At 40.3% G+C, this 12,341-nt stretch overlaps 1 protein-coding gene across 32 annotated transcripts in view; it reads left to right on the top strand.

Annotated features, from left to right (window-relative positions):
* Positions 1 to 12,341, top strand: part of HIVEP2 (HIVEP zinc finger 2) — a 136,304-nt gene that overhangs the window by 73,091 nt on the left and 50,872 nt on the right. For 29 of the 32 annotated variants that reach the window (XM_021553142.3, XM_085576654.1, XM_085576642.1 and 26 more), the window contains one exon: positions 11,102 to 11,199. The exons of the other annotated variants lie outside the window; for them this stretch is intronic. The gene's annotated coding sequence lies outside the window, so the exon portion shown is untranslated. The remainder of the gene's footprint in view (positions 1 to 11,101; positions 11,200 to 12,341) is intronic. 32 annotated transcript variants of the gene reach the window in all.

Here is a 12,341-nt window from a genome sequence, read left to right on the forward strand (position 1 = left end):
CTTTTGCTTGTGGAAGTACCATAACCTTTCTGATAAGGGCATGTGTAGTGAGACATTTTATCTCTGCATTTCTGCAGAAGTGCACGAGAAGGTAAGATTTCCAGTAGGGGCAGAAGCCAGTATTGAGGCCTTTACAAAGGACTTCTTACTCCAGTCAAATGAAGAACATGCCTGTTTTACAGGTTTTTGCTGTCTGCTGTCTTGGGCAAAGGTGTAAAGAGGCTGATCCTTGACTTGATCTCTAGCACAAACAGAAGTTCTCACTGTGGATACACTTAGAACAAACCTTTATTTTACTGAAACACTTTTAGTATGTTGGATGAGGGAAGATGGACCTCAGGAAAAAGCTGTGCCAGCAAATAATATAACTTTGCTGGTACGAATGAAGGCTGTGCTGGGAACACAGTCAGTACAGTGTGCTCAGAGAGCTGCACCAGCAGAGCTATCCTATTCTGAACACAGCCTTGTCTTCTGTTCCAGTTTGTCATGCATGATTTATCTTTCTGTCACCTCTTCAGAACCCTAGGCACCTCTCAGCATAAAAAGAAATTAAAATGCAATACAGATGAGTCTGCTCTGTATTGGAGTCTTGACCTTTAATATATCAGGTTTTCATATTGCAGCTTTTCCAGCAAATAGGCTGTTCTACAAGAACAGAGGTGCTTTAGTGATCTGCAGAGGTCCTACCTTAGCCATGCTTCAGTTTTATTTGCTCCCACCTACCAGCTGCCTAAAATGCCTTTGAGAGGAGATAAGGTTTTCAGATTGCCTGCTAGATCATAACCATGAAATCCAGCAGTCCAGCAAGGCAAAAAAAATTATCATTACAAATCAGAGAAAACAGCCTGGCAAGCTGAGTGTTAGAAGGATTGCTTAATGTTTCATCCTGTTTTGCCAGTTTAGCTTTTATCAGCCTTTGGGGTTTATGTTTTTTCCCTTGGTATTCTCATTACATTTTCTTTCCCTTATTAAAGAAGGTGTTTGCACCTTACTCTGTGTCTGCAGATTCCTCGTGAACAGACTGGTACATTGCTCTGATAGCAGCTTTGCAGACAGACTCCTTAGATCAATAAACCATCTTAGCTGTTGAGTATACCAGATCTGAATTTTAAAGATTCACAGTCACACTTGAAATACCTGATGTAAATTTTAAGAGGCATCTGAAGAATTGCTGTACATTACAGTCATAAAGCTTAGCCAGTGTTACCTTTTGACCAGATCACTGTTTGATTTGGTTTCGGTCTCATGTTTTTCTCTGCAACTATTCTTGGTGTTGGTGTTCGTTTTTTTTTTCTCCAAGAGACAGACAACTATGCCTTCAGAGAAACAAAACAACTGTGTCAACAGATGGGAGAGAAAATACTGTGTCTGAAATAGTGCTAGGAATAAACCATGTTAAAAATAGGTAGTCTTGCCACAAGTGTTTCTTTGGCCAATGTGGAAATCCTTCTTTCTCATACTTGCATGTTATCAAAATTATACTAAAATCCTGCTAGAAAAGCTGCCAAATAAACCTACAAAAACATTGCTACAACAATAACTACCCTTTTCCTGCCTAATTTGTAAGAGTCGTGCTAGTAAAGGAGAAAGACTAAGGAAGTAGTGCTACCATGGGAGAGCTCTGAACGGTGCCAGGGACTGACCCCTGGCCAGCAGCAACCAAAATATTTGTGGCTATAGATTTTATTGATGTGACCTTCCTCTCCCCTCCCAACAGTACTAGCACAACACTAGACGGTTGTCAGAATTTTGCCCTTTCTTAGAAGTGTTTCTACATTCCTAGGCTTGGAGAAAAATAATTTTCCTGTCCCACAAAATATCTGGGGAAAACCCACAGCAGTTCAGCTGACAAGCTGGGGTTTTTAATAAGAAAACTCTTTTCCTTTCCAAAACTGGAAAGCAAACTGAACTACTCTTAAATGTGACTGTTACCAGCAGAATTACAGCTGCAGTTTCGACTTTGCATTTTTGCTTTCCATCTGCTGTCTCACTTATTTTTGCTGTTCGTCTCCTTGCTTTCAATGGTCTGTTCTGTGTCTCAGTTTATCTAATTTTTGTGGCTGACCAGCCAGTTTAGCATTATCACTGTCCTAATGGCTGTAAAGAGGGCAGAGAAGCCCTTCACTAAATGAGTTTTTTCCACAATGCCTCTGTGCTTTCTTTGGTCCATTTCTGTTCGTGTTTGGTGCTCCATGTTGTGTCATCTGGGAAGAGAGATGTTTGCATAATGTGTATTTTTCTGGAGTTGTTTAATTTCTGAAAACATTTATACAGTTGGCAGCACTTTTGGGGCAGGGACAGATTGCAATCTCAAATGCAGAACAAGTCATTGTGTTGACAGCAGCTGGAGGAGCGGAAGAACAGGTAGAGCCTGGCTCTCAGCACTCCACACTCCCTTCCCCACATTCCCCACAGCCTTTTTCTATGGGGACTTGCCTTCGAGCTTGGCAGAAAGCAGCCTCAGGCAGCAGAGCATAATTTAGGGCTGCCCCATGGTATTTGTAATTGATTCTGGTATCTGCAAAGGTAGATAAGGCTCCTTCATCTGGGGAGAAGGGCAGAGGCAGGCAAATGGTGCAGCCTCCTGCTGGGGCATAAATTCCCCATGACTGGTTACAGCCCTGCTCTTTGCAACAGGCTTTTCCTTTCCCACTTGTCTGCAGTCAAGGAATGCTTCTGGGGATCTGTGCTTGACTGTTAGATTAATGATGCCTGCAAAGACTGAAGGAAATGTAAAGGAAGAGAATAGGTTTCAGATGATGTTAGAGGCTGTCCTGTTACTTCAGTCCATCAAGGGAAGAGCTGCATTCTTTATCAAAGTAGTGTGTTTATTATCTTTCCTTGTTCCCATGTGAGGAAAATATAAATGAAGAGTCAAAGTGCCTATTATTTTTCACTCTTTTTTCCGTAGATAATTTCCCAATTCACTCTATGTAAAGGCTCAGTGAGGCTCATGAGCAGTGTATGTACAGAATTTCCAAAGGTAGCTTCTTACCTCATTTTTTTTGTGTTGACTCCTGCCTCTGTGGTCCCTGCAATCCATGGGTAGTATATATATGCATATATATATATCCACTCCAAGGATATGTCCCATGGCCTTTTTAAAATTTGTTTTTGCTTAACTGATCTATAGATGAGTTTAAAAGATTAGCACTTTACATGCATGAGTGACATTTTTGATTAACAGCTGAATTCTACCTTCTTCCAGCCTGATGAGCTCCAAAGGAAATCAAGGGAAGTTTTGTGCAACATCCTTACTCTGTGAAAAACCGATATTCAAAAAGATGCACACTACTTACTCACTTTCGACTTGAGTGTTTGCTTTGCTTTGCTGAATTGACTTTACTGATTAGAGATGGAATTAAGTGACTTGCTTAAATTACTTGCTTAGCTGTGAATGAGGTTGCATAATTTCTCTGCCAGAGCTTTCCTCCCAAATCAGAGAGTAGGCTCAGGCCACAGAGACAGAGAGGTGATGCAGTTCTTCTTCATTGCAACTTCACTGCAGTTGTAACAGGCAGGATAAGTCAATGAAGAATTATGCCCTTTGTATTGTAAAATGACGTTTTGGTTTTTCACTACGGCCAGTTTCAAATTTTGGTTTGAATTGTGAATTGTGGTGAATTGTGGTCAAATGAATATGGTTTCATGGGGCAGGTATAGCAAAATATTTTTGCATCAGCTATAGGAATGTATCTAAGAGTTCTTGTATAGCTGTGTCCAAGCTAACTGCTGCTGCACTGCCATGTTTTCAGACTCTTTCATTCTTTTGTTGGACGCAAAAATCATTAGAAAACATTCACTGGCAGCATTTAATAGCATATATTTAGAATGTGAAATAAAGAAGCCAGATATTAGTGGTGCACCATAATCTATTAGTAATTTGTTTAACTCCACTCCTCCACACATGCAAGAGAATAAAATAGAAGTTATTCAAATAAAATTGATTTTAAAAAAAATTATTCACATTTATGATCATGCAGGGTTTTTTTTCTTTAAAACTCACCTATTTTTCTTTTTCTGAGAGTCAATAGTGATCGCAAAGTGTGAAAAATTGCAAACAAAACTAAGGAGAAGTTCAAGTTAGCTGTAGAGCCAAAAGTGTGATTCAGTAGCTGAAAATATCTCTGCGCTTCATGCATCAAACTCAAACACTGCTTTGGCAACACCCCCGGATTAGAAGCAGAGTTTGAGGTCATTCCTCCTCCAGCCTGCCATGTATGGATAGGGCTATGCTCATGAGAAATTACTGACTTAGTGAGCACACCCCAAGAGCAGACTGACATCAAAGCAGAGGGATCTTGCCTCACTGAGGAGAACCAAAGACTTCACTGCTGGCTTTCTCTTGGTAGCCTTAAGACCTGGAGCACCAGAGTCGAGGGACTGGGAGAGAGGACACTTGAAACAGGCCTTCTCTAAATGTGGCAATAACTCGGGATAGTGAGGTAGTTTCTCTGTAAAGAGGTCGCATGATGTCCAGCAGAAGTGTGTGCTCAGAGATGGTTTGCTGGCCCATTCAGATTTTCAAGACAAATGATCAGCCAGTGATGGTGTTACACTGGAGCTGCCAACCTGAAACAACAGGTGTGTAATACTGCGCTATACAAGCTGTCTCTGCAACTGTCCAAGACTGATCTCAGCTTATCTGGTCTAAATTCAGAGTGCCTTAAGTGAAGTCTATACTTTTAATTAACACCAGACTCACTGAGCTCTTAGTTTTATTTTATAAGGAACCTTAGTTTAGATTTTGCAGGTAACAACCAAAACTTTGTAAACAGACCCTAAGTCCTTAGATTCTTTTCCCTGCTGACAAAACTCTCTTGCTTACAGACATCCCACTTCCCTCCTGTTATCCTGTATGGCTGACCCATTTGCCAACCTTCCAGGGACAAGTTAGCTTTCACTTGCTGCTGAGATTGTCCAGCACAATGGCTGTCACTCTGCCATGGGCTTGATGTTGCAATGGTCTTTTCATGGAGATGGAGATAGTTTTGACAGCTCAAGTGATTGCCATGGTCTAGTGGGATACTTGCCATCTTGTAGCCTGCCTGCTTAGGGGGTTTAAGGGCTGCTTAGTGCCTTGGCCTCAGTTTCTTCACTGTGCACCTTGCTGCTTTGGTTTTCTCCAGTGCAAGTGTGTTGTAGCAGAGGAGTAATTCAAAGAGAGAATGGAAGCCAAGGCCACTCAGTGTAGGAGGTTCCTCGTGATGATTTTGCCAAAGTCTATTTTGCCAAAGAGCATGTTTGGATCCCATAGAGCATGAGCTTTACCTAGAATCCTATCTTGGGCTTGGCTGAGATCTGATGTTTTCATTTTCCCTGCCTACTCTCGGAGGATCGCCAGATGTACTCCCATCTTCCTGCCAGCTGCCTGCACAAGCACCCTCTTGGCAGCAGCAGGCTGGGCAAATGGGTTGAGCAATGTGTGTTTGAGGACACTGTGTTAATTGTCAGCTTGACCATTGTCTAAAGCATCAGGTTAGTGAGGGTGCTGGTCTCAGCTGGCGGTGTCTAAACTGTTATTTGCAGTCAGGTTATGGACCTATACTTAGGGGGATATGCTCTTGATAATTTAGCTCCTGGCTGAAGTTAAAAAAAAATGTAGCCCAAAATCATAGTTTCAATGGCAGCAGCAAAATAAGCTCCTGTGCAGACTCGGCTCTGAAGGTAGAGGTGATAACATAGGGAGACTCCCAAGAAGAAATTAGGTTCTTGGTTTTAATAAAGTGAATTACCTATGTGTAAAGTAAACAAAATTCATAGATGATCCTTTTAGTTAAATTTTGTTTGGATTTCAGAACCAGAGAGACAATAAAACCAGCTCCACTAACATACATGCATTAGTAAATATATCTAGTTTTATTTCTATAATATGTACAGATATGCACATATGGGTATATACATATATTCATGTACATAAATACATATATATGCACATATATTTATGCACATACACATTTGAACAAATTGAAATTTTACAAATATTTCTTGGTGCTCTTTGCATTGAGATCTGCAAAATGGTGTTAGCAGGATACCAAAATGAAGAAAAGCTGTCTGTAAAAAAAACTTAAATGGGCCATCACACTCCTATTGATAAAATTGTGGACAACAAAAGAAGAAAATACACTGAAAAATAATGCAGGCTTCAAATCTCTTGCTGTTTTAATAATGAAGACAAAAATGTTTACAGCATAGCAACATTTGATTCAAAAAATGAATTATATACCTTTTACTTTGGAAGTAGTTCAAGATTTGATCCATTAATTTTATCTAACTGGTTGTAGGCAAACATATTTCTGCAGTAACAGGAGCTGCCAGAATGACCTGGAATTAAGAGGGCAAAGGTAGAGTTGCTTTAAGTATTTAATTCATCTATTCAAAGATGATTTGTGTGCACACATTAAGAACACCAGTAAACTAAGGGGAATAATTTTCTTCCACATTTTCCAAATTCAATTGCATATGGTATGATTGCATTTGGTCAAGGTATGAACATAATTTCACAGACTTGTCTACCAGATATTGTCTTCTGCTATTGATCATATGAAGTCAATTTAAAGTATGACATTACTTTTACCTTCCCCATGTCAGAAGACTTTTTTGCTTCTAGTGTTAGCTGCCATAACTATCAAATTGTGTGTATAATAAATTGTGTTTTGTTTAGAGAGTGATAACTGTGAAATATTGCCCATTTGGAGAAGAAGTGCTGCAATTGAGATTGATGCCTGGAACTTAATGTATCATAGCTGCAATCAAGCAAATTTCAGACTTCTTATCTCTGCCATAACAGATGATAATTCACAGACGGTTCTATGAACCTTCTGTGTTTGAAAAGGAGAAAAGAAGCAAAAAGAGAAAAATGAGAAAACTAAAAAATTAAAATATTAGATAATCCACTCTGACTGGCTTCACATTCTCTACATATTACAGTACAGAAGTTTTTATAGTCAATTCATTGCATTAAGTAAGAAAACATATATGAAGAAAGAACTCATGTAAGATGGTTTGGAATAGGAGATTTGCATATAGCCCCACTGTTTTGTGTTACCAGCCATGAGTTTAAGTTGTTTGTTGATGCATTGCAGAAGTGTGCACATTTTTCTACCCATATTGCCTGGCTGTTCTTTAGTACAAATTATTCTGTATAATCCTAGAACCTGGCTGCAACTTAATGGTACCTTACAGACCTGGTCAAAGTGAGACTTTAGGTAAATTCCCAAACCATGGTAAGTTACAGTCTGTGCTGGAATGCTATCTGCTGCAAGCCAGTTAAGGAGTAACATGGGTATGGCTGTATTTGCCCTTTGTACTCTTGAAGAAATGTCACCTCTTTACTGTTGCAGTTATCTCTGAGTAATTAGCAGTAAAATATTATCCAGTTGCTTTCCAAAAATTATAGTTTCTGATTAAAATACACATGAGATTTCTGACTTTTTTTGCTTTGGAAGGTGCACAGGAATCTCCCTGTCAACCCCCTACCCTCAACTGACCTTACAGTGTCAGTTTAACAAATATATAAGAAATTATATAAAGCAAAGATTTTGTTGTTGATCCATGACATGACTTAATTCTTATGGTCAGATGATGCTGATGTCTCTGTTACATTTTTGTGTCACCACTGAAGGTGTAGTTTTATGATTAGAAAATGGTTACAGGTGTTTCCAAGGCTGCTCGGAGTCTTTCAAAAGCAGATGGTGTAAGAGTCATTATCAGAGCACTTCTGCCTGTGTTTCCAGGTCCTGTGTAAAAGGCTATTCCCAGAGCATTTGAGAGGCAAAGTTCAAATTGAAAAAGCTCTTCCAAACAGTGAGACATGCTGTGATTTTCATACTGTCATTTCCCTTTTGATGAACTTGTCTATTCCTAGTCCCAGCAGCTGTCAAACAACTGCAGGAGAGATTAGGAGAGCCATGACCAGGTGTGACCAAATAGAATCACAGACTCGTTTAGGTTGGAAGTCCAGCTGTTAACCCAGCACTACCAAGTCCATGACTAAGCCTCTTCCCCAAATGCCACATCTGCATGTCTTTTAAATATCTCCAGGGATAGTGACTCAACCACTGCCCTGGGCAGCCTGTTCCAAGGCTTGACAACTCTTTCTGCAAAGAAATTTTTCCTAATATCCAATATAAACCTCCTCTGATGCAACTTGAAGTAATTTCCTTTTGCCTAATAATTTGTTAGTTTTAAGAAGAGACCTAGCAATTTATAAATGCTAAAAAATGCTCAGCAGTGGTGGTTGCATTGCTGTCTCTTTGGTGGGCAGGCATTGGAGGCACGCTTGTTTTCTTCTGCAGCAAAGGAGCAAAGGATTGCTCAAATTTTTACTAATGCGGTGATAAAAACAAAAGTTCCTGGTTTTGCTATCCCAACAATAACTCTCAAGCTTTAATTAGGCAGCAAAATCCTGTTTGACGACACATGCATTTTTTTGGCTTGTTAGAGACTCTGTATGTTGGCTGTTCCTTCAGACCATGTCCTGTTTTCTAGACCCAGTGCTGCTGTGAGATTCTGTGTTAGTAAGGAGATGCCCTAGTACTGCCAGGACAAAACCCTGCTGTCCTTAATCAGATCTTGGTTTGGAGAATATTTTGCCTCCTTGTAAGTAATGATTAAGTTTCTTAAATACTCAGAAACTGATCCAGCCTGAATTGAATGCATCAGATGCTAGAGCATTCTTTGAGGAACCATGTTGAAGATAGAGAGGTTACCACAACAAGAGGGAAGACATTGGATCCAATTATTTTTGAGCTAAAATAAGTTAGGGCAAAATGGAATATAGTGTTCCTTGTGGATTTTAATTTAAACCTTCTCTATGAAGCTGGGGCAGCAGAAGTGTGATTTTTGTTCCATAAATGATGTCTCACTTACGGCTTTAGTTTCTTTTCTTGAAAGTCTCCTCTGCTTCTGCCAGGGTCCCATAGAGAGGATTGAGCGTAAATGAGAATAAAAACCTTTGTCTTTAGGTTGCAGATAGGATAAACAAGTTCATGATGCATATTAATTAGAAATAACTGTGCAATAACTTTGGCCTGTGAAAATACAGGGGGATCTGCTGTCGGGCTGGAAGGTATCCATGCCACTCCAGGGGGAGGATGCTACAATCCAGACTATACCTAGGTCCTACTGAAGCATGGGAGAATAAGGACTCATGACTTCTTTATTGCTTTGCTTTGCTTTTTTGGCTGGGACATTTTTCAGGTCAATTGTAAAAGTAGCAATTGAAATGCTGGCCCTACTACATACAGAGTTTTGCCCTTGAGTAGAGCTGTGCCAAGGTTTCACCAACAGATTAAAACCATATTGGGCCCTGTCTGTTCAGAGGTTCAAAAGTGGTTCCTGGCTTCACACTCAGATCATTTCCTAGAAAGCTGTAGATTGGTGTGATAAAGCGCCAGGGGCTACAGCCAGAGCATGTGTTATTTTATATACTCAGATGCCTGTATAGACTGCTGTGGATATGGCTGGTCAATAATACATTATCATTTACTATTTGTTTTTGTTTCTGGTAGCAAACATTTCAGGGAAAAACAGCGTAAGCGTGTCTGTTTTATTGCCAGCCACTTCCAGGCCTGCTTTACCTTTCAGTTTTTGGCACCCTATTTCACTAGCTCACATCTGTGCTCTGCTTGCAGGGGAAGCACCATGTGCTACCTACCCCACAGAGGACAGGTTCCCTGCTGGAAGCAGAGGGAAGTTTGCTTTGGCTTCAGGCTATGTTATGGTCAAGCCACGGGCACAAATCTGCAAGTTAGGTGGGCTAAGTTTGAGATTTTCCTGTCCAAGTCCTCTGACATGCTCCTCTGCCATGACCTGTGTAAGGCCTTGAGGAGCATGTACCATCTTCTGCTGTGGTGACCTGATCACCTGAGATGGTAGCCAGCCAGGGCCCACTGACACAGCCAAGGCAAAAGAGCGGGAGAAGAGGTGACACGAGCTGCACTTCTTGCTGGAACCCTGTGCACCCCTGGGCTGCTGCCCTGTGCAGGAGCACACCCACCTGGGATGCTCACACATGTTGCCTACCCATCACATCACCTGGCATCTCACATTTGGGTATTCAGGGTCACGGGGAAGCCTGAAAGAAAGTGCCCTGAGCAACGTGTGTGCTGTGGTTGTCTGTTGTTCACACCAGTCTTGGCAAAATCAGAACAGCCAGGCCCATTGCAGTACGTTGTTCACTGAATGCAAGAGCAGTGAAGGTTTGTTGCCTGTGTATTAACAAGTGGGGCATTTCAGTCAGCTCTGCTGTGTACAAACTAGACTTAAGTCTCCAGTTCCTGGTACCTTGTCTGTATGCCCCAGTTAGGGGTAAGCAAAGCAGTCTGTGGCTGTCTAACGTATTAATGAACATATCTCCTGGTGCTCTGTGCCTCGGATGCACGTACACTCCTGCACACATCCCTAATTTTGTGTGCAGAAAGTACTTTGTGGTCTTTCCCAGAGTGCCATCGCATGTAAGGAGAAATGTAAGGATTACGACTGTTTTTCACAGTGCATGCTGGTAACTTACTTTCTAAAACATACTTGAATCATATGGAAAAGGGAATTCCTAAACATGATCTCACTTTTAAAGCACTGTGCTAAATAGGAAAGAAGCAGGATGAAAGATAATCACATTGCCCTGGTTCAATAACAGGAAAGTATTTGCATTTAATTTAAAATTATGTGCTTTTAAGTTAGGATTTGGGTATGATGTTTTCAAAATTAGACAGAAGTCAGGCAGAACTCTTGCTATGATAAGGCCTAAATGTAAAGATACTACAAAGACAGTTCATGCTTTGTGTTTATCCTGCTTTTTGTATATATCACATTTGAAAATAAATTATTTTATGCGCCTACTGGCCTTGTATGTCTATTGCTTTCACTTTGACATGCATTAGTTGATGTGTATTCTAGCCCACAGTAAGCTGGAAACAACAGGAGAGCTACTGATTGCTGATGCCACGTTGCTCTGAAGGCAGCAAGAAGGACTGTGACAATCTCTGAAGTTCTTACATGTATTGATGTAGCCAACACCATAAAGCCAGGTTATAAAATCAAACAGCAGGTTGAATTGATCACAGTTGTTAAAAATCTTTAATATATGTTTTCCAAATAGGTGGAAGAGAGAGTCAACAGCCATACTTGCTGGAGTAGTGAACCAAATTGCTTTGACTGGAACCATTACTCACTTGCACCTTTGATGGCAGCAGCCAGGTAGGAGAGTGAAGGACGGGTGGTTTTGTGTGAGCTGAGGGAGGGGGTCTGAGAGCACAGTTTTTAATTCTCAAAAGGCTTCATGTGGAAGTCACCCACATTTAAATCCTGATTATATGTCTTTTTGTTACAACTGAAGCCAGCTTTTGCCAAAATTAGAGGTATTTCTGTTTTGGGGCAGGATTTTGTTAATTTGGAAGTGATGTCTGCTTTGTCCACATACTTGGTTTTTCACTTTCCCTTCTGTTATGCAGTTCTTGTATCAAGTATCCAGGGACTCCATTTCTTGAACTAAACAAGCAGAAAAGTGTGCTTGTAAAAATACAAGATATGGTGGGTGAGGTTTTTATATCTGAAATGTCTGGGGATTTTTATTTACTAAAATATAAGTTGGTGATTTATGCTTGACAATCTTGCCATTTCAAGTGCACCATGGACAGTACTGTTCAAAGTTTAATTTTTCCACTGGGTCTTGAACACTTGGGCAGAAACTGCAGTTACTAAAGTGCTAATGTTGTTGTATGCAATAACACCTAAGCTTAAATTTAGTGGATCCCCAACAGAGGTCTTACTGTGGCATCAGATAGTTCAGAAGACAATTTATCTTGTCAAGAAAAGGTCCATTTTCAGCTACTGATTGCAGCACCATGTTTATTAGGGTTGGTAGTCCCAAGCTGGTCAGTTTTCATATTCACAGTCTCAAAAACTGTGCCTGTGTGTAGTATACAGTTACTTTTCTTGCTATAGGAGACCTGAAGCACTGAGAAACTGCTCTTCTCTCATCTTCTTTGTTCAGGCACATCCTTGATGGTCAAAGAATTGTTAGCCCTTAGAATTTAGAGAAGCTTGAAAGAGTAAAAGGTTACGGAAAGTTTGATCACTCTCTCACTCTCATTCATTGAGTTTCTTTTCTTTTTTTTTTTTTTTTTTTTTTAATTATCCAATATTTATCTTCAGCCATAGAAGCTAGGTGTATGAGGAAGACCCTGGAGATTCTCATGTGATATCATGAGCACAGGAGAAGGTGTTCAAAGAAAACACAGAATATATTTTGATATAACCCCACCAGATTTTTCAGAATTATGTAAATAGTGCTGGATCTGTGTTTCATTCTATATATTAATTCAGTGAAAGAAAGGGTT

This window comes from Lonchura striata, chromosome 3 (assembly GCF_050655825.1).
Source record: "Lonchura striata isolate lonStrDom1 chromosome 3, ASM5065582v1, whole genome shotgun sequence".
Lineage (NCBI taxonomy): Eukaryota > Metazoa > Chordata > Aves > Passeriformes > Estrildidae > Lonchura > Lonchura striata.